Below are 19,161 nucleotides of genomic sequence, written 5' to 3'. Positions count from 1 at the left end.
AGCGGGGGCCACTCTTCATCGCGGTGCGCGGGCCTCTCACTATTGCGGCCTCTCTTTTTGCGAAGCACAGGCTCCAGACGCGCAGGCTCAGTAGTTGTGGCTCACGGGCCCAGTTGCTCCGCGGCATGTGGGATCCTCCCAGACCAGGGCTCGAACCCGTGTCCCCTGCATTAGCAGGCAGATTCTCAACCACTGCGCCACCAGGGAAGCCCTTTTGCTCACTTTTGAATTGGGTTTTCTTTTTTTGTTGAGGACAAATTACTTTTCAATAAGCTTTTAGTTTGTGGTAATTGTGTCTAAATGAAGTGTATCTTCAAACTTATTTACTTTTGTTTACTTGATCTGTCAAATTTAGAGAGAGCTGTTTAAAAGTTTCCCGCCTTAATTACAGCTTTGACAAATTCTTGTATTTCTAACAGTTTGCTTTACACATTTTAATGCAAGATTGTTTGATGCTCTAGGGTTCATTGTGGCTTTGATTTCTTGGTGTTATACCTTTTATCAATATAAAAGGTCCTTTTACATCTGGTTGCTTGAATTTTACCTTGCCTAATATTATCTCTCCTGCTTTTTAAAATTAGTTTACATTTGTTTGGTGTATTTTGGCCAAACCCCTTTCTTTCAAACTTTGTGTCAATTTACTTTATGCATATCTCCATAAACAGCTTATTAGCAGGTTGTTTATTTTTACCCAATTTAAGAGAACTTGTATTTTTTAAACTCAGTCTGTTGACATCATTGAAATGTTGAGTGTTAGTCCCGCTGTCTTTTTCTGCTTTCTTTCTGAGGCATTATGCTTCTTCATTTTTCTTTTCCACTTCTTGACTTTGCTAAACGTTCAAATTCTTTTTGTTTTAGTTTTTCTCTCATTGCGGTTTATAGGATTTACATCCTCTTTCTTTTTATTCTACTAGTGTTTACCCTAAGTTTTTCACACATACAAGATGAGGAACAGATTTAGAGAGTGATGATTTCCATTTTGGAAGGAGTTAGAGATGGTATATGTCATTGACATAGAAATAGCTGGTGTCTGTCACCTCCAGGTCTAAACACACATTTGTTCCTCTTCTGGGAAAATGAACGTGTCCAGCCTGATCCCTGGCTAACACCGAACCACCCTTCAGCCTCCAATTAGAAAGTCCTCCCTTAGGAAGCCTTTCCTGGCTCCAAGTCTTGGACAATGTTCTCTCCCAAATGCTCCATTGAATTCTGTCCTTGGCCTGTCACAACACTTTCCACCCTGTCTTATAACCGACTTTTCTTCGTCTATCCTTGTGGAGGGGACACTATGTCTTGTTTACTGTCTCCAGCACCTAGCTATTCACTATGTGAGGCCCAGAAATCTGCTCCCTGTGTAATACTGATGGGAAACACTTTTCTAGGACCAGAGACGAAAGAACTGACATGTCAGTGAGATGAAATTTAGTGGAGACAGCTAAAGTTTAATCCTGGTGCAATCTTTCCACATGTCAGGGAAAGAACAGTCTCAACAAAGGGAGTTTAAATCCATCTCCTTGGAGGTTATCATGTCCTGAAAAGTCTCACCCCAATTCTCAGTCCATTTGTAGACAATTGCTGGAGGTAAATTAGAAAACAGCTAGTTCCTAGGTCACAAAGAATCTGAGAGAGAAAATCTGCCTGCATGTTCTTACTGCTACTAAACACTGTGGTACATGTTTGGTGAGTGCATCTAAACTTCTGGAGAGCATATCTGATGCCAGAAGTCATGTTGCTTTTGATTTCATTCTTGGCAATCTCTGACATGGATGAAGTGTACTTACGTGCACTAGCCCTAACACCCTGTTCTTAATTGTCTCATGCACTGAAAGGTAGAACAGGACACCTGGGAGGCCAATTGCAGGAGAATCTGTCACCTGTTTCATCAACCTGTGCATCCTCTGTATTTGTCTGAGACCACTTTGCTCCAGTTACTTAACCACAGTGACAAAGATAATTCGTGGTGAGGTTAATTGAAATTGAGATCTCCTGTGGCTGATTGCTCACACTGGGAGCTCTGCTTACTCCTAAAAATTGCCACGGGGGCTGTGTATATGTAGCTGGATGCAGAAGAAGGCAGGGGCAGTGGACAAGAGGAAATGGTGAGATTGCAGTGAGGCCTGCTGTGCCCACCTGATCCCTCATCAAAGATGATCTCACCTGCTTTGATATGTTGAAGCACCTATGTTACACCAAGACTTTACTTCTTTGCCTGGTTTGAAAGCCTGTCCTTACTGATGTGTTCTCTTTTAGAAATGTGATTGAAGCAATTCATTGATTCCAAGTGCTTGAAATTGTGGTATTTATATCCAAAACTACTGTCTGTTTTCAATATTAGGTTTGGAGCTTGTTGGGTATAATTAGATACCAGTGTGGTGCAGTACTTTGGGATTTGCTTCTACTTCAAAACCCTAGAACCAGACTATTGTACCCCTTTTAGGCAACTTTATTTGTTATAGGGAATACATGTCTTAGTTGCCTCCTCTTCCTCCCATTGGTGGAGGGGATTTTTGCCCCAGGGTTATGGACATGGCCAAATACATGACATCTGACACTGGACAGATGAGACTGGCAGCAGTGTATTAGTTACTTGCACAGCCTGAGAGAGGAGGACTTCATACACCATGCAGGGTCACACAGGGGTTGCACTTGGGAGCACAGGCTGTGAGAGGCAGGCTCTGTGCTATCAAGAGGGTGCGGTGCTCCCCGGTTCCCTCGGGAGGATGGGACTGACTTGTTTGAATAATTCTGTGGGCTGGCAGGGAACTGAAACCTGCTACTCAGGAAGAAGCAGGCCCTGTGCCTGGGCCCCATGATAAGGAGGGTTGTTTGACAAGAAGACCTTATCCATGGGAACAGAGTGGGAGGGGAACTTGCTGGTAGGCCATTCAAGGACCTCCGAATTTTATCAGATGTCAAGGCAGCACATCATAGGGAGCCTTAGTCTCAGGCCTTACACCACAGTATAGCACCACCATGAAATGCCAAGAAACATCATTCTCATCATGATCTACAGAACAGAAACCAGGCATCCCTGGGCATCCTGATCATAGGATATAAAGTACAATTAATGATGTCATTCTTAGCTGTGTAAACCTCCTAAACTTTTGGCTTTTTAATGTTCCTCTGCAGCTTAACTATTTCTTTATGGAGATATAATTGATATATAACATTGTTTGAGTTTAAGGTGTACATTGTGTTGATTTGAGGCATTTATATTTTGCAATATGATTACCTTAACATGCTAGCATTAGCTAAATCCTCTGTCATGTCACATATTTATCATTTCTTTTCTGTAGTGAGAATAATTAAGATCTAGTCTCTTAGCAACTTTGAAGGTTATAAATACAACATTGTTGACTATAATCACTATGCTGTGCATTAGACCTCCGGAACTTATTTATCTACTAGTTGCAAGTGTGTACTCTTAATCTCTCCCCACTTTCCCTTCTCCCATGCCAGCAGTCCCTGGTAACCACCATTTTGCTCTCTGATTCCATAAATTCAGCTTATTTGGATTCCACATAGATCCACTGTGAGATCATGCGGTACTTGTCTTTCTCTGTCTGACTTATCTCACTTAGCATAATGCCCTTAAGGTCCACCTATGCTGTTACAAATGGCAGGATTTCCGTCTTTCTCATGGCTGAGTAATATTCTATTGTGTATATATATCACATCTTCTTTATCCATTCATCTACTGATGGACAATTAAGTTGTTTCCATATCGTGGCTGTTGTGAATAATGCTGCAATATCTACTGCTTAAATATTATTTTATTCCAGAGGGAGGAGGACCAGATGTTCCTTTAAAATAAAACCCTTCATCTGACCTGGAAAGGATAAGCTGAAAGGAAACTCTGTTTGCATGCATTACAGTTGATTTTTCAAAGTAATAGGAAAAGTAGTGAGAGTAATTTTGGGGAAAACATTTTTCATAAAAGAAGTCAAAACATGTGGACCAAATTGATAATACCAGAATAGATGAAGAGATATATAGTGAACACAATACAATAAGGACAAGTTTAATTTAAACTTGACAAGTCAGAGTTTTAATTACCTGTTGAGGAAGTAAAGTTGAGTGTTTTAGACCTTCTGCAGGGAAGAAGAATACCACCATGACAAGAATTTTAGTGTTGTCTCAAAATGGAGAAATTAGAGAAGGATATTTAAAGGGTTTTAGGGCCTGGGCTGGATAATTTAAAACAGGTCTGCAAGATGGGGAACTGGTGGGGACAGGGCATGTTTCATGGTGTAGCAGCTCTGGATTGGTGGGCACAGTATAGTGACCTGAAGTGGATCTGATGTGCAAGTTGTAAGTCTTGATAAGCAATACAAACAAAATTAAGAAACTCACAAAAATGCTCCATAATGTTTTAGATCACCTTGTTTGATTTTAAAAATAGGTCTTCTAAGATTCAAACATTTGTAAAATACCGCTTTTGGTGAGCATTAGAGAGTGAAAGCACAACTGCCATGCTGAAATAGATTCTAATTCAACTTCATTCTCAAAATCATGTGGTTTGTTTACGCTGTGTATATGTAAAATATTTATAAATGTTGTCAACTCCATCTTTTTTGTGATGGAGAAAGTATCACTACTTATCTGGAAGCAATTATGGATTATTTTCACCACAGCCAATTCAAGAGTATTTCTGTTCTGTAGGTTTCCTAATTTAGAACAACAATATTTTTCATAATGCTGTCCTTCATTAAAATTTGTATCTGCATTATCATGTCACAAACAACTTTTTCTCACTGTTGCATTTTTAAAATTGAGTTTACAATATATTTACAAAAGTTTCAGGTGTTTCACTTTGGTGACAGGATGAGCTTCAAAATGCTTTGTTACAATTTCATAAACTAGGCAGAAAAATTGAACCACTTATGGAATCAACCTAATTTTTTATTTAAAGCAGCCCATATTTACAAAGTTCTTGTTCGCTAATTGTACCTGCACATTAAACAGCTGTTGCCTTACTTTATTACAGGCACAAGAAAACTTGGAATAAAGAAAATTATTTTAGAAAAATTATCTTAGAAGTGTCTAAATGATCTAAATTTTATCATTTTCATTTGATCTAAATGACAAGTCATGCTTCAGAATGCTATGTAAATACACTTTCTGCAGAGCTGCATGTTTTGTCTTCAGGCACAATCTTCTTTAAATAACTCTGAAATAATAAGAAATATATATATATATTGGTCTCTACCCTGGTCCCTGCTAACATTTGACCTTTGACCCCAGTTTGACCACAGAGCTCCTAAATCCCTTGGAATTACCTGGGTGATAGGAGCATCCTTTGTTCTAATAAGACAGCTCCTGATGGGCTCCTGGATGGGAGCTGTTCCCCAAGAAGACAAAGCCATTATTAAAATCTTGGAATTGTCAGGCCTATTTCTCATTTTCTGCAGAAGGGAGAGGAAAATGAGTTAATAGTTGATCATAACAATATGATTAAAACTATAAAATCCCAAAAGTATGGGGTTTGGAGAGCTTCTTGGTTGATGAACACTTCCATGTACTGGGAGGGTGTCACATCCCAACTTTAAGGAGACAGAAGCATCTGCTTCAGACGCTTCTGGACCTTGTCCTATGTATTTTTTCATCTGGCTATTCATTTGTATTCTTTATTATATGCTTCATAATCAACTGATAAATGTAAGTAAGTGTTTGACTGAGTTCTGTGCCATTTAACAAATTATTGAACTCAAGGAGGGGGTTGTGGAACCCTGATTTATAGCTGGTTGACCAGAAGTACAAGTGACAAGTGCGATTGTGTCCGAAATGGGGGTAGTTTTGTGGGACTAAACCCTTAATTTGTGGAATCTGATGCTAACTCCATGTAGGTGGTGTCAGACTGTACTGGAACTGTCCATACTCAGCTGGTGTCCAAGAATTGTCGGTGTGGGGAAAACCCACACATCTGATGTCAGAAGTATTGTGAGTACGGTCATAATGTGTGTGTAAAGGAAAATAAAAATGAGTTTTTCCTAGACAATAACTGATAACTTTTGACATACATATGGAGGCTTCTTCAGTAGACATGTGTCTTATGATTTTCATTGTAAGCTTATTGGTGTCTGAAGGGCTTATTGAAAAAAAAATCACCAAAAAGTAAAATTAATTAATATGTTTGACACCATACAATAAATAGCAAAACCACTATAGCGAGAGCATTCATACTATACATCATATACTATACAGTGGGATTGCTCAACCTTTACTTCTTACACATTTCACACACACCTTAACCTATAATGTCCCAAGTTTGTCACTGACATTGTCAACTGTCAGTTCAGAGGCTTTATGCATCTTGTGGTCCATGGAGTCAGTAGGGGCAGTAGCACAATAGACTTCTCCCACCAACTCCTAAGACCAAAGTGATGATCTGTTTCCAAACATTCATGCCCAAGCACTTCATTTTATCATCAAGTGACTTGCTGCTGTCCTTTGAGAGGGAAGTGTTAAGTGTGTTACACCTGGAAAATGCTGGGACTAGCATGTAGATCTAACCTTTTGCACATGTGTCTCACACAGTACTAGAGGCTGTAAGAGTAGCTGGATATACAAAGTGAAACTGTTAAACCCACCTCCCTTATTTTGGTATAACTGTTAATCATAATGCTTGATTAGAAAATGAAACACTTGGAACAAATGCAAAAATAGACAAGATCTAAGGATAACAGAGATAAACTGGAACTGTCCAGGGCAATCCAGGTCATCAAGTCACCTACCTACACCTATACCTACATCCATCTCTCCCTATAAAGTTCTCCCTGCTCCCTTCAGAGTTACATAAAATGAGCTCATCCCCTTGTCTTGTAAAAGCTCAATGCCCTTTCCAAAATGTCTGTGGATACCAGGGCCTGGAATTCTGATGGTCACCTCTGGCCATAATTTTCTGATTCTTCTGAATCATTGTTCACACATCTGCTTTTAAATTTACATTTTGGCAGCAAAGGAAATTGAACTCCTTTCTTGATTTCTACAAAACAACCACTTATGTGGCAGATATGTGACATATTTGGGTTTGGAAAGAGGGGCAAACAACTTATGTCTCAAGTGACTTAAACATGAATATTTTATATCTTTATTACTTAAATTCCTTGAGTCCTTTTTTCATGAAGCTTGCCCCTTCTATCTCTTCTGACCCCTACTTCACAGGACCACCCCTTCCCTCTACCCAATTCATAACATTTTGTTATGTAGCATGATTATAACTCATTAGATTTAACTCAGCTCCAGGCCTCTCTTTGAGTTGGGAAAAGTCTTGAAATTAGCACTCATAAGAAATTTCCAAATTAAATACTGGGCAAGGGCTATTTTATTTCCTAATTATTGCATGGTTGGTGGGAATGGTTTTGTTATTCCATATATTAGTATATATATTATAGAGGATATATATATTATATATATATATATATATATATATAGAGAGAGAGAGAGAGAGAGAGAGAGAGAAATATATATTTATATATAGGTAAAAATGTTTGTGTGTATTTACATATGTCTATTCCAAAATATTTCCCTAGTCTGTGAGGTTGGATGAAGTTACATTAATATTAAAACTGAAATTTTACAGGCTCACAGTAGCCACTTCTTCACAGGATCTCATGTTCAAAGTCACTCCAATTATAATGGCTTCTCTGGGGTTTTATCACACAAATAAATCTGCTCTACTGGGTCCTACTGTGATTCCATCAGGGAATCTTATCTCCTGTGAGCTTCCATTGATAATCACTGTGCTTTCTGGGCACTATGTTCCCTCTGGGGCTTTGCCACAGTTCCTGAGATCATCACCAAGACAGCGGAGATGGGCTGGGCACAACAGTGAAGAAGTGACGTGTTATCCCTAGAGGTGGGACAGGAGTTCCTCTCCCCAAATGTGTTATAGCTCCTCACCTGGAGACCCAAACAGCATGGCTCAGGGTTCACCCATCTTTCTCCTGACCCTGACTACAGGCAACTTCCCAACAAATTTTTCCAGAGAGCCTTCTCCCCTCACCCCATTCCCATGTAAACCAATTGACATGGACACTTGTGAGCCTCCAGACCCATGCACAGATGTGTATAAGACTCAGCTTAGCTTCATGTGGGAACCTGACCCTGGTGCCTATTTCATCTTTCCTGGATTCTTAGAGGCTATTGAATGCACAATACACCACTGTTATAGCAAGAATTTATTTGGGGGGGGGATGGAGAGGTTGGGAGAAAGAACTACCATATTAAACACACATTTGATTGTAAGATGTATCTCAATTTCAAAAACTTCCAAATGTGAAGAAGAAAATCAACCCCAACATTGAAGGAGGTGTAATTTAGTGGAGATATCTTGGAATTCATTTTACCATTTTGTTCTTGAATTTCTTTAACTAAAAACACTGCCTGATACTTTGCCAAAAACATATTGTACATTCAATGTGTATCTATGAAACACAGAAGTTCAGAGATAGAAAGGGTGCATTTCCTATTAACAAGTTGTGGCCCAGAGATATTGGTGATGTGGCAAAGGAACAGAACCTGGTATGACTGAACAAGGAGATGCTCAGGTTTCCTGTCTCCCTGTCCACTATTCTTCATCCAAAGGAAAATAATGTGTATTAAAAGTAGTCATTTTAGGGGAGTTCCCTGGTTGCCTAGTGGTTAGGATTCTGGGCTTTCACTGCTGTGGCCTGGGTTCAATCCCTGGTTGAGGAATTAAGATCCTGCAAACCATGAGGGACAGCCAAAAAACAAACAAAACAAACAAAAAAAGTAGTCATTTTATCATGAGAAGTTTCTTTAAAATCAAATTTGCACTTATTTTATTTACTGAAAGAAGTGAAACATGCACTTAATTCTTTAGAAGATGAACTATCTGTAATTCAGCCAGAGAAGGTAGGCAATATTTTTAACTTACTAATTTAGTAGGACAGCTGTAACCAAAAGCAATAGTTTATAAATATTGAGTGTGTCTTACTAACAATGCAGAATTGTTTTTAATAAAATAAACACATAAATATTTGGATATATTTTACATAATAAAATAAATATGAGGTTATATAAAAATCAAAGACAATTTCAGCCAGATTCATGTGAGAAATTAAAAATATTAGGTTATACAACACATATTGGGATTTTAGCTTTTCCTTCACCTTCCTGTTGGGTTGGAACAGAAATACAATGCAAGATAATTCACCATAAAATTACTAGTATGAATAGGAGGCCTCTGTAATGTAGATGGATGCAACAACAAATAAAGATGAATAATTTTTCTTTTTCTTGGTAATAACCAGTTATGAAAAATAGTGGAAAAATATTTGATTAATAATATCAATAGAAAAATAACTAGAATGAATTTTATACAAAAGGAATTCATTTGGCTGCAAGAAGCAGAGAGCTGAAGTAAGAGTAAGTTAAATTGAAGAAGTATTGTTGCATGTTTAAAAGAAAAATATTCAAGAGTTAGACAATGAAGAGCTAAAGTGGTGGTTCCATAGGCACCCAGGTTTTTTTTCCCGTTTCTATTTCACCGTCTTTGGCTGCAAATTCTGTCTCTACAGTTGCATCATAGTCCAGGATAACTGATCAGTTTCTTCCCATCACACATTTGCATTAATCAGTCTCCAGCTGCAGATAACTGAACCCACTTTAGCTACTCTACATACAAATGGCTACATTACAGAATACTAAAGGGTTTATAGAATCATAGGTAAGGCTGAAAAAACAAACACTAGTTTAAGATTTCTGGAATAACTCCCAAGTCACATGAAAGAAATGGGCCACCAAGGGAGCTGCTGTCCCTTCTTTGATCAAGAAGCTGCTTGCCTGGTTTAAAGCTGCCACTCCACTTGCTGGCTCCAGCACTACATGGCTACTGCAAAGTAAGAGAGGAAGTCCAATTGCAGGAAGTCACGTAATCACACAGCTTCAGGGATTGGGAAGCTCGTAGTACCACTGTTGGTGTCTTCAAAACCAAGCTGTTTCTGCTACAGCCTGCACCCACGATTTCAGTGACTGGAAATGAGGTCCTTGGCTAATGCTTCCCCAGCATAACTAGATCCCACACAATCGGGCTTGCCAGAAAAAACAGTAGGAGCAGCATTCTGCTTTACTTCTGCCTTCCAGATCTTCTACTTATGCATTAGATGGGCTGAACATTCACCATATCCAGAACCACAGCTGCAAGGAAATCTGGAGAAAGTCATTTTTAGATTTCCAGTCTTTGAAATGTAGGAAGACACACTTTAAGGTAGTTGCAATAGTCAGTAAGTGCCAATCCACCATTCCACTAAAACATTCCAGTCAAAAGAAAGGAAAAAGGAAGGGGAAAGCTCAAAGGACATCCTCCTTCGCCAGATCAGTTGACTTTAAGCTTTCCTGAAGTCTCATCCAGTGATTTCCATTTGCCTCTCATTAGCCACTGTTAGCTGCAATGGAGGCTGGAAGCAGTGGGAAATTAAGGAGTGGTACCCATGTTGAGATAGCATAGTTCTTAGCCTTCAAGTGCCATGGAGTTTGTCCCTCCCAGTAGATTCAAAGCCACTTGGGATTGGAATACCTCTAGATTGTGAACAATAATATTTATACATTAGCACTATCATTCAAACTAAATTTGCACTGCATACATGCCATAATAGCTAATCTTACCCAAATTTTTCCTTTTAAATTATTCACTTTTTGGAGATGAGATTTTCCTAGTTTTCCTTGCACAGTAAGTAGACTATACTAACCAGAAGGGAGTCCAGCATTCTATGAGTAGTCACCCCCTGTTAACACCTTGCTAATCACTTTGACATTCTTACATAAGTACAAGCAAGAACCATCAAAGGCTAGTCTTGGAATATTCTGTGGTTCCATTTTATTGAAACTGCCATGAAAAACAGAGGGAGTCACTCTTTCTCATACTTGTGTTTATAGAATAGAATATTAATGTTTGGAAACTTGAAAATGTAAGAGGGGAAAAAAAGGAAGTAAGAAGAAGTGTACAGGTGCAAGTTACCCCATCTTTCATTATAGGGAATAAGTAGATACAATCTAAAATAGAAATGTTATGTCTTTCAATTTATTTGTTTCTTTCTCTAGTTTTACTACATTTGATTGATTTCCTAAATGTTTTTGTTGGTTTTGCAAGTTTTTGAACTTCCCATAATTATGGGAGTAATAATAGAGTAATAATACTCTATTATTCTTCAGTCACTTGGCTTTTGCACTGAATAATAACATTTTCTTTAAGTCCATTAGTTTCTTTAAGTCCACTGAGTTGATCAAAACTTTTGAGTCTCCACTGATTTTTGTTCCCTTGGTCTATCAGTTACTGAGAGGGTAGCCAAATTCTCCAATATGATGGTAAGTTTGACAATTCTCCTTGTAGTTCCTTCAATATTTTCTTTTATATATATTTTGAAGCTAAATTGTTGGTTCATGCAAGTTTAAATTTAAATATCTTTTCCATGAGTTCAACTTTTGATATTTTGTAAATGTCAGAGTTTTATTTCTATTTAGTACTGCTTACCTTCAAGTCTCCTTAAGCTGCTGTTACTACAGGTAAATTAGCTTCCTACTGTTTAGTACTTAACTGGTCTATTATTCTTCATTCTTTAATGTTAACTTTTCTAGATTTTTATGTTCTATTACTTTTTTAAACAACATTGAACTAGGTTAATTTTTTAATTCCTTTTCTCAATCTTTGTTTTTTAACTGTTATACCATCTATAGTTATTAATACATTTGGACCTACTTTCACCATCTTATTTTGCGCTTTTTGTTTGCTTCAACTCTTAAATGTTTCTTTTCTTTTCATTGCTTGATTTCAATTAGACTGATGATTATTTTTCTTCATTCTATGTTTTCCTTTTACTCATTGGAAATTATAGAGTGGTTAAAATTTTCCATTTAATTTATAATATTTAAGCCAAATACATTTTCCCAGTGTTAACAAAGGGATGAATAGGCAGGGAAATGTCCCCACATGAGCTCCTTTAAAAAAAAACCACACATTGGGCTTCCCTGGTGGCGCAGTGGTTGAGAATCCACCTGCCGATGCAGGGGACACGGGTTCGTGCCCCAGTCCGGGAAGATCCCGCATGCCGCGGAGCGGCTGGGCCCATGAGCCATGGCGGCTGAGCCTGCGCGTCCGGAGCCTGTGCTCCGCAACGGGAGAGGCCACAACAGTGAGAGGCCCGCGTACCACAAAAAAAAAAAAAAAAGGAAAAAAAAAAAAAAACACCACACATTTAAATCCAGAAATACCACCCAATTTTCTAAAGTGTCTTGCCAGCCTTTTATCCTCATAAAACTCAATATAATGAGGCTAAAAGCAATGCAGATGTCAGGGGAAATGCTCTAACCACTTCCTGTCAGCCATACAGGTATTCATAAGCCTTCTCCCTGAACCTTCCCACAGTGTCCCAAGCATTCATCTTCTCTGTGGGAAGCACTTGAATCTGACAGCCTAAAGTGTTTTCTTTTATTTTCAGTATCTCATGAAGATTTTCTGAATCAGGAACAGCAGATAATATGGCTAACGATGATTACCACTCTTTATTTTCCTTATTCTGGGGGTGAAGGCTGCCCTAATTCTAAATCTCATCGTCAAAATCAAACAGACTGAAAAATTCCCTTGCTTTAACGTCCTGAGAAACTCTAAGCTGGTCATTCAGTCTCTCTTTCATATGCTATTGGGGTTTTATCAATATCATCCTGAATGATTATCAATCATTACTAATATTATCTTTGGCTCTGATTCTTTGAAGACTTTTTTTAAAAATTAATTAATTAATTTCCTTTTAATTTTTTAGTACATTTCTTTAATTCCTACTTACTAATGACCTACCAGATTAGGCCAATATTGTATTAATGGTTACATGTATTATGGACTGTGATGTCTTCCTTTCAATGTTTAACTGGTACTTACTTGGTTTGCAAGTGAAACTTAAAATAATTCATTCAATATAAAAGTATTTAGCTCTTACTGTGTGCCAGGCAAAGTCCCTGCCTTCATGGAGCTAAGTCTAGTGGGCATGTGTTGAAGTTAAAGATGAATTACACAACAGTGAGATAAGTGCTAAAGTGAAGATGGGTTTTCTTGGAAGTTGAGGAGTTTAAGAGGGCTTCCTGGAGGATGTTATCATGTGGCTAATGCCAGAGGATTCATATTGAGAACCTGGAGGGGTTAAGAGTTGAAAACTAGAGAAGTAGGAGTTAAGAGAAGCAAGGAAAAGGGAATATGAATGGACGTGGAGGCAAGAGATAGCTTAATACATATAAGGATGATCATGAAGGTTTCCGAGTGGAGCAATTAGCCATGAGGTTAGAGAAATATATATGAGCTAGAAGTGAGTTAGAATTGCCATGAAGCCATAGGCTAAGAAATTTCTATCTTGAGTACAATGGGAAGGTACTAAAATGTTTCATGCAAATGATCAAATTTGGATTTCAGATCACTCTGGTTACAGTGTATAGGATGAATAGGTTAAGGACTCACTAGGAAATGGTGTTGCAATACTCCAGGCAAGAGATGAAGGTTTAATTTAATAAAAGCTATTCCCTTGGGGATGGAGAGCAGTGGGAGATTTGGAAAATATGAAGAGGTAGAATTGACAGAACTTGAGGAATATTGGCTGTGAGGTGAGATAGGGTGAGAAATCAAGGATGAGAGCCATGTTTCTAGCTTTGCGACGGCACATTTTATTTAAGAGCCCAAAGCAGATTTCTTGGAAGAAGGGCATAGTCTCTGGAGTCAGACCTAGATATGTTCTCAGCTCAGCCACTTGCCAGCACTCTGTACCTTTGTATTAATTCCTTAATCTCACTGAGAATCAATTATCTGTAAAATGAAGATAATCTTCTAAGGATTAACTGTACATACAAGCATGTTGAAAATAACCAAATAGTACCAGTCATATATTTGGACATCAAGAATGACAACTAATACAATTGGCATCTTTGTGATGTTAAGCCTTTCTATACACAAAGATGGTATATCTCTATATTTATTCTAGTCTTCTTTAATGGCTTTCGGAACAATATCTATTCTGAATTTTTTTTTATCATTTAAGTGGAATATTCTTTTTATTACATTTTTCTAATTGTTCCTTAGTAGCGGAATAGAAATTCCCCTCTGTTGTGGTTTTCCATCCATTCAACTTGATTAACTGTCCTATAACTTCCAATAATTTGTCTGTAGATTTTGGGATAGGTTATATAGACAATTTTGTCATCAATAAAATAAAAGTTTCATTTATTCCTTTCTAATTCTTATATATTTAATTTGTTATTACACTGAATAGAGCCTTTATACCAGTGCTGTGTAATAGCAATGTAACGTAAGCTCCATATGTAATTTAAAAAAATTAACAGACTTCATTTTTGAAAGCAGTTATAGATTTACAGAAAAATTGAATGGAGAGTACAGAGGGTTCCCATATATCCCTTAATCCCTTATCCCACAAAATTTCCCCTATTATTAACATCTTGCATTAGGGTGATACTTCTGTTATAATTGATGAACAAATATTGATGCATTATTAACTAAAGTTCATCGTTTACATTAGAGTTCAGTTTGGGTTGTACATTCTGTGGGTTTTGACAAATGTATAATGACATGTATCCACCATTACATCATATAGACTAGTTTCACTGCCCTGTGCTCCATCTATTCATTCCTCCCTCCCTCCCTCAGAACCCCTGGCAACCACTAATCTTTTTACCGTCTCCACAGCTTTGCTTTTTCCAGAATGTCATATAGTTAGAATCATACAGTATGGAGCCTTTTCAGATTGGCTTCTTTCACCTAGCAATATACACTGTTCCTCCATGCCTTTTCATGGCTTGATAGCATATTTCATTTTTTGCTGGATAATATTCCATAGTATGAACACACCATGGTTTCTTTATCCATTCACCTATTGAAGGACATCTTGATTACTTCCAAGTTTTGACAATTATGAATATAGCTGCTATAAATAGTCATGTATGGGTTTTTTTGTGGACTTAAGTTTTCAAGTCATTTGTGTAAATAATAAGCAGCACAATTGCTGGATCATATGGTAAGAGTATATTTAGTTTTGTAAGAAACCACCAAACGGTCTTCCAAAGTGGCTATACTATTTTGCATTCCCACCAGCAATGGATGAGAGTTCATATTGCTCCACATCCTGTTCAGCATTTGGTGTTGTCAGTGTTTTGGATTTTAGCCATTTATAAATTGTTGTTTTAGTTTCTACTTTCTTAATGACATGTGATGTAGAGCATCATTTCATACGCTTATCTGCAATCTGTATATCTTCTTTGGTGAAGTGTCTGTTCAGATCTTTTACCTGTTTTTTAATTGGGTTGTTTATTTTCTTATTGTTGAATTTTAATAGTTCTTTGTATGTACTTGGTATTAGTCCTTTGTCAGATAAGTGTTTTGCAAAGACTTTCTCCCAGTCTATGGCCTGCCTTTTCATTTTTTGAAGCGTTTTTGTAAAGCACAAGTTTCTAATTTTAATGAAATCCAACTTATCAGTTTTTTAATTTATGGATCATACTTTTGGTATTTTATCTAAAAAGTCATTGCCAAATGTAAGTTCCTCTAGATTTTCTCTTATGCCATCTTCTAGGAGTTTTATCTAGGTATTACTTAATATATGATTCCTTCTTTAACATGTGTTATTGAGAAGTACATTTCTGAATTTCTAAATAGATGAGGATTTAAAAATTATATTTAAAATTTAACTTCTAACTTTATCACATTTTGTTCCAAAAATGTGTTTTACTTATATATTATTTATTCTTTGGTATTTGTTGAGGCTTGTTTTATGGCCTGGTAGATAAATAATTTTTGTAAATATTCTGTGTGTGCTTGGGAAGGATGTATTTCCTGAATTGATGGGCCAAATTCTACTTATTTCCATTAGAGTGAGCTTATTAACTGTGTTTTTGAAGTTTTTTGTTACTTTGTTTGCTTTTTATTGTTTATTTTAAATATCAATATTGAGAGGGGTGTGTTGAAATCTCATACTCTGGTAATAGATGTATTAATTTCTCTGTATTTCTATCAATTTTGCTTTGTATGTTTTGAGCTATGTTACTAGGCATGTACATACATATCTCCCTGGTGAGTTGACCTTATTATGAAATGACTCTAAAAATACTTTTTAAAATTTAAGTCAGCTTTTTCTCATTTTATGTAGCTTGCTGAAGTTCACCTAACTAGCATGTGGCATAACACAATCCACACCCAGGAAGTCTGGTTCTGGAACCCCTTGTTTCTGAGCACTGCCCAATGCCTCCACCTCCAGGCATCATCACCTGAGCCTCCCTTTCACTTGTCTTGCTGTCTTCCACAGCATCTCTGTCAAGGACCAGCTGTGCCTGCCAACAAAATGGAAAAAGGGATTTTTCCACAAGTTCCAGATGTGACCTCTACGGTTAGAACAAGGGTTCTTCTAAAAGCCTTTGGCTCCCTCTCTACCCAAAGCTAAACCTGCAAGTTCCCTATAAAAGTCATCAGTGGCTTTGTTTCTTACAGCTCAGGGTTTTTTCTCACTCTGCATCCATCCCCAATGTCTATACTTAAGTCATTTCACTCCAGTCACCATTTTTGTTTCCCTTTCATTGTCCTTACCCTGCCCCCTTCACCTTCTATTCTGCCAACTTCCTTCAGACAATGGATGATTGAATAGTTTGCAAGGATGGAGTTTTGGACTCTCCGCTGGATGAGACTTGGCTAATCATTGTATGGGCAAGTCTGTCCCCTGCCTAATGTTTGTTCCAGTTTCAGAGAGCACATAACATAAGTCAGAGTCTAGCCCTGCAACTTCTCTCTTTACTGGATGCAAAGATGGGCAAGATTTTACCACTAGAGTAGCTCTGTTCTTGCTTTGAAAGTTCATTTTCTCATTTCTTCTATACATAAATTGTTACACAAATTGCTGTGGAAATTATGCAAAACCAAGATGGACTCTCACTCAAAACCTGATTTTGATCTCAAGACTGATGACTCCACACACACACTTAAGAGGGCATGAAAATTTTATCACTTACATAATGAGGATTTCTGGGGAGGGGAGGGAATATTTTTCAAACTGTTCTAAAAATGGCTTGAGAGAACAAGGAAAGGAACTAGTTTGGGATTTTTATTGTGGCTAGACAGTGAGGCCAGTATGAGGGTTCTAACATGCAGGAAGGGGCTTGCATGGATTGTGAAACTACCATCGGTGCCAAAGGAGGGAACACCCAGACTTTCTTATCAGCTTTCCAAGATGTGAAACAGAAGAGGAAGAGGGAGAAAGTTGTCAGCAGTCCAACATCAAAAAACAGAATCAGGGCTTCCCTGGGCTTCCCTGGTGGCGCAGTGGTTGCGCGTCCGCCTGCCGATGCAGGGGAACCGGGTTCGCGCCCCGGTCTGGGAGGATCCCACATGCCGCGGAGCGGCTGGGCCCGTGAGCCATGGCCGCTGAGCCTGCGCGTCCGGAGCCTGTGCTCCGCAACGGGAGAGGCCACAACAGAGGGAGGCCCGCATACCACAAAAAAAAAAAAAAAAAAAAAAAAAAAAAAAAACAGAATCAGACTTAGTACAAAAATTTACAACTCTGCATTGTAATCTCTTTTAGTTGTTTATTGCAATAGTTCCACTTTACTAAAAAGGTCCCCCAAACCCAAGAAATAGTTCAGGTTTCCAAAACCAAAGTTAAAGGAAAGGTTGTTCTCCAAGTAGTTCCAACTCCTTGGCTCATAGTTATTATGTGCCTGGGTCTGCCTGAGACTCCAACCAGGGTTGCAAAGACAGCAATCAGTCACAGACATGCAGTTAGTCCCCAAAGCAGCACCCCTAGGTGACTGTAGTATCCTTTTCCTGACTGTTGGTGAGAGAGGAGCAGATCAGACAGGGAATAGTTGCCAGCCCCTCAATCTGCAAAAGTGAGCCATGCAAAGAAATTACTCAAGCCTCCATATCAGGGATTAAGTTCATATATCATCTCACCATTAAGTGACTTTTTTTTTTTTTGATGTTCAGTTCTTCCCATGATTATAACCAAAGGGCAAATACTGGACCAGGAAGGAGGATGTGTCACAGGGAAGGGATATTGAGAGTAAGAGGAAGAGGGCAATAGAGGGATAAGTGAGGCATCATCCATCCATTAACCAGGTAAAGCACTATGGGCAAATTTCCTCCTCCATGACACAATATTCCAGCTGTAGCAGTATCCTTTGGGCAAAATGTAATAAATCTGTTCTTGTTTAACTGGTAGGTGTTTAGGGTTGTTATTTTGATTTTGGCAAACCAATAAACAGGGAAATTTGCTCTCATGGAGTAGGGGATATGGGAAATTCTAGGACAGAGTCTTGATTCTTTAGCAGCCAGGAAGGAGTTAAAAAAGAATCCGTGTGTTTTTGAAAAGAAACTTTGCTGTGCCCCCTCCCCCTGGACTTAATCCACCCCCTGCAAGGGCAGATGGAGGAGGGGAGTGCAGAGGCATGGAGGGGAGCAGGCACCAGCCCAGCCTGAACCAACCACTCTGGATGCTGTTCCACTTCATAGGTCATTGGCAAGGCTCTTGACCTAAGTCTGATTGCAGATGATGGGTGAAGACTGAGACAGTATAACAAAGGCAGTTGGATGGCTACTTGCAGGTGATTTCTCTGAGGGCTGGAGGGATCCTTTTCAAAGGAAAATGTTGGAAGACGGTTACCATGGTAACTCTCCAAGTTCTGAAATGTTATAATCAGATAATGCTCTGGAAAGCAGAGGAAAGGTAGTGGATTTAGCACACAGGAACAGCTAAATTCTACAAGTTGGGTTTTTTTCTTTTTTAAAAATGTTAAGTCTGAATATTAAGAAAGAAAGAGAAAAGGAAGGAAAGAAGGAATGAAGGAAGAAGGGAAGGAAGGAAAGAAAAGAAAGGAAGGAAGGAAGAAAGAAAAGAAAGAAAGAAAGAAAGAAAGAAAGAAAGAGGGAGGGAGGAAGGAAGGAAGGAAGGAAAAGAAAGGTAACAAAATAAAGTAAGATAGAGAGACAGAAGGGTAGGAAGGCAGAAAGAAAGGAAGGAAGGTAGGCAAAAAGAAAACTCAAACATAATTTATTTCAAAGAAATATCCTTGAAAGCAAGAAAGAGCTGCTTGTGGAGTTGAAGCTGAGAGAGGGAGGCTTGATTCTCTATGATTTTGAACTTTGTCTTTTATGAAGATTGATAG

This window comes from Physeter macrocephalus, chromosome 11 (assembly GCF_002837175.3).
Source record: "Physeter macrocephalus isolate SW-GA chromosome 11, ASM283717v5, whole genome shotgun sequence".
Classification (NCBI taxonomy): domain Eukaryota; kingdom Metazoa; phylum Chordata; class Mammalia; order Artiodactyla; family Physeteridae; genus Physeter; species Physeter macrocephalus.
This window is presented reverse-complemented; position numbering follows the sequence as displayed.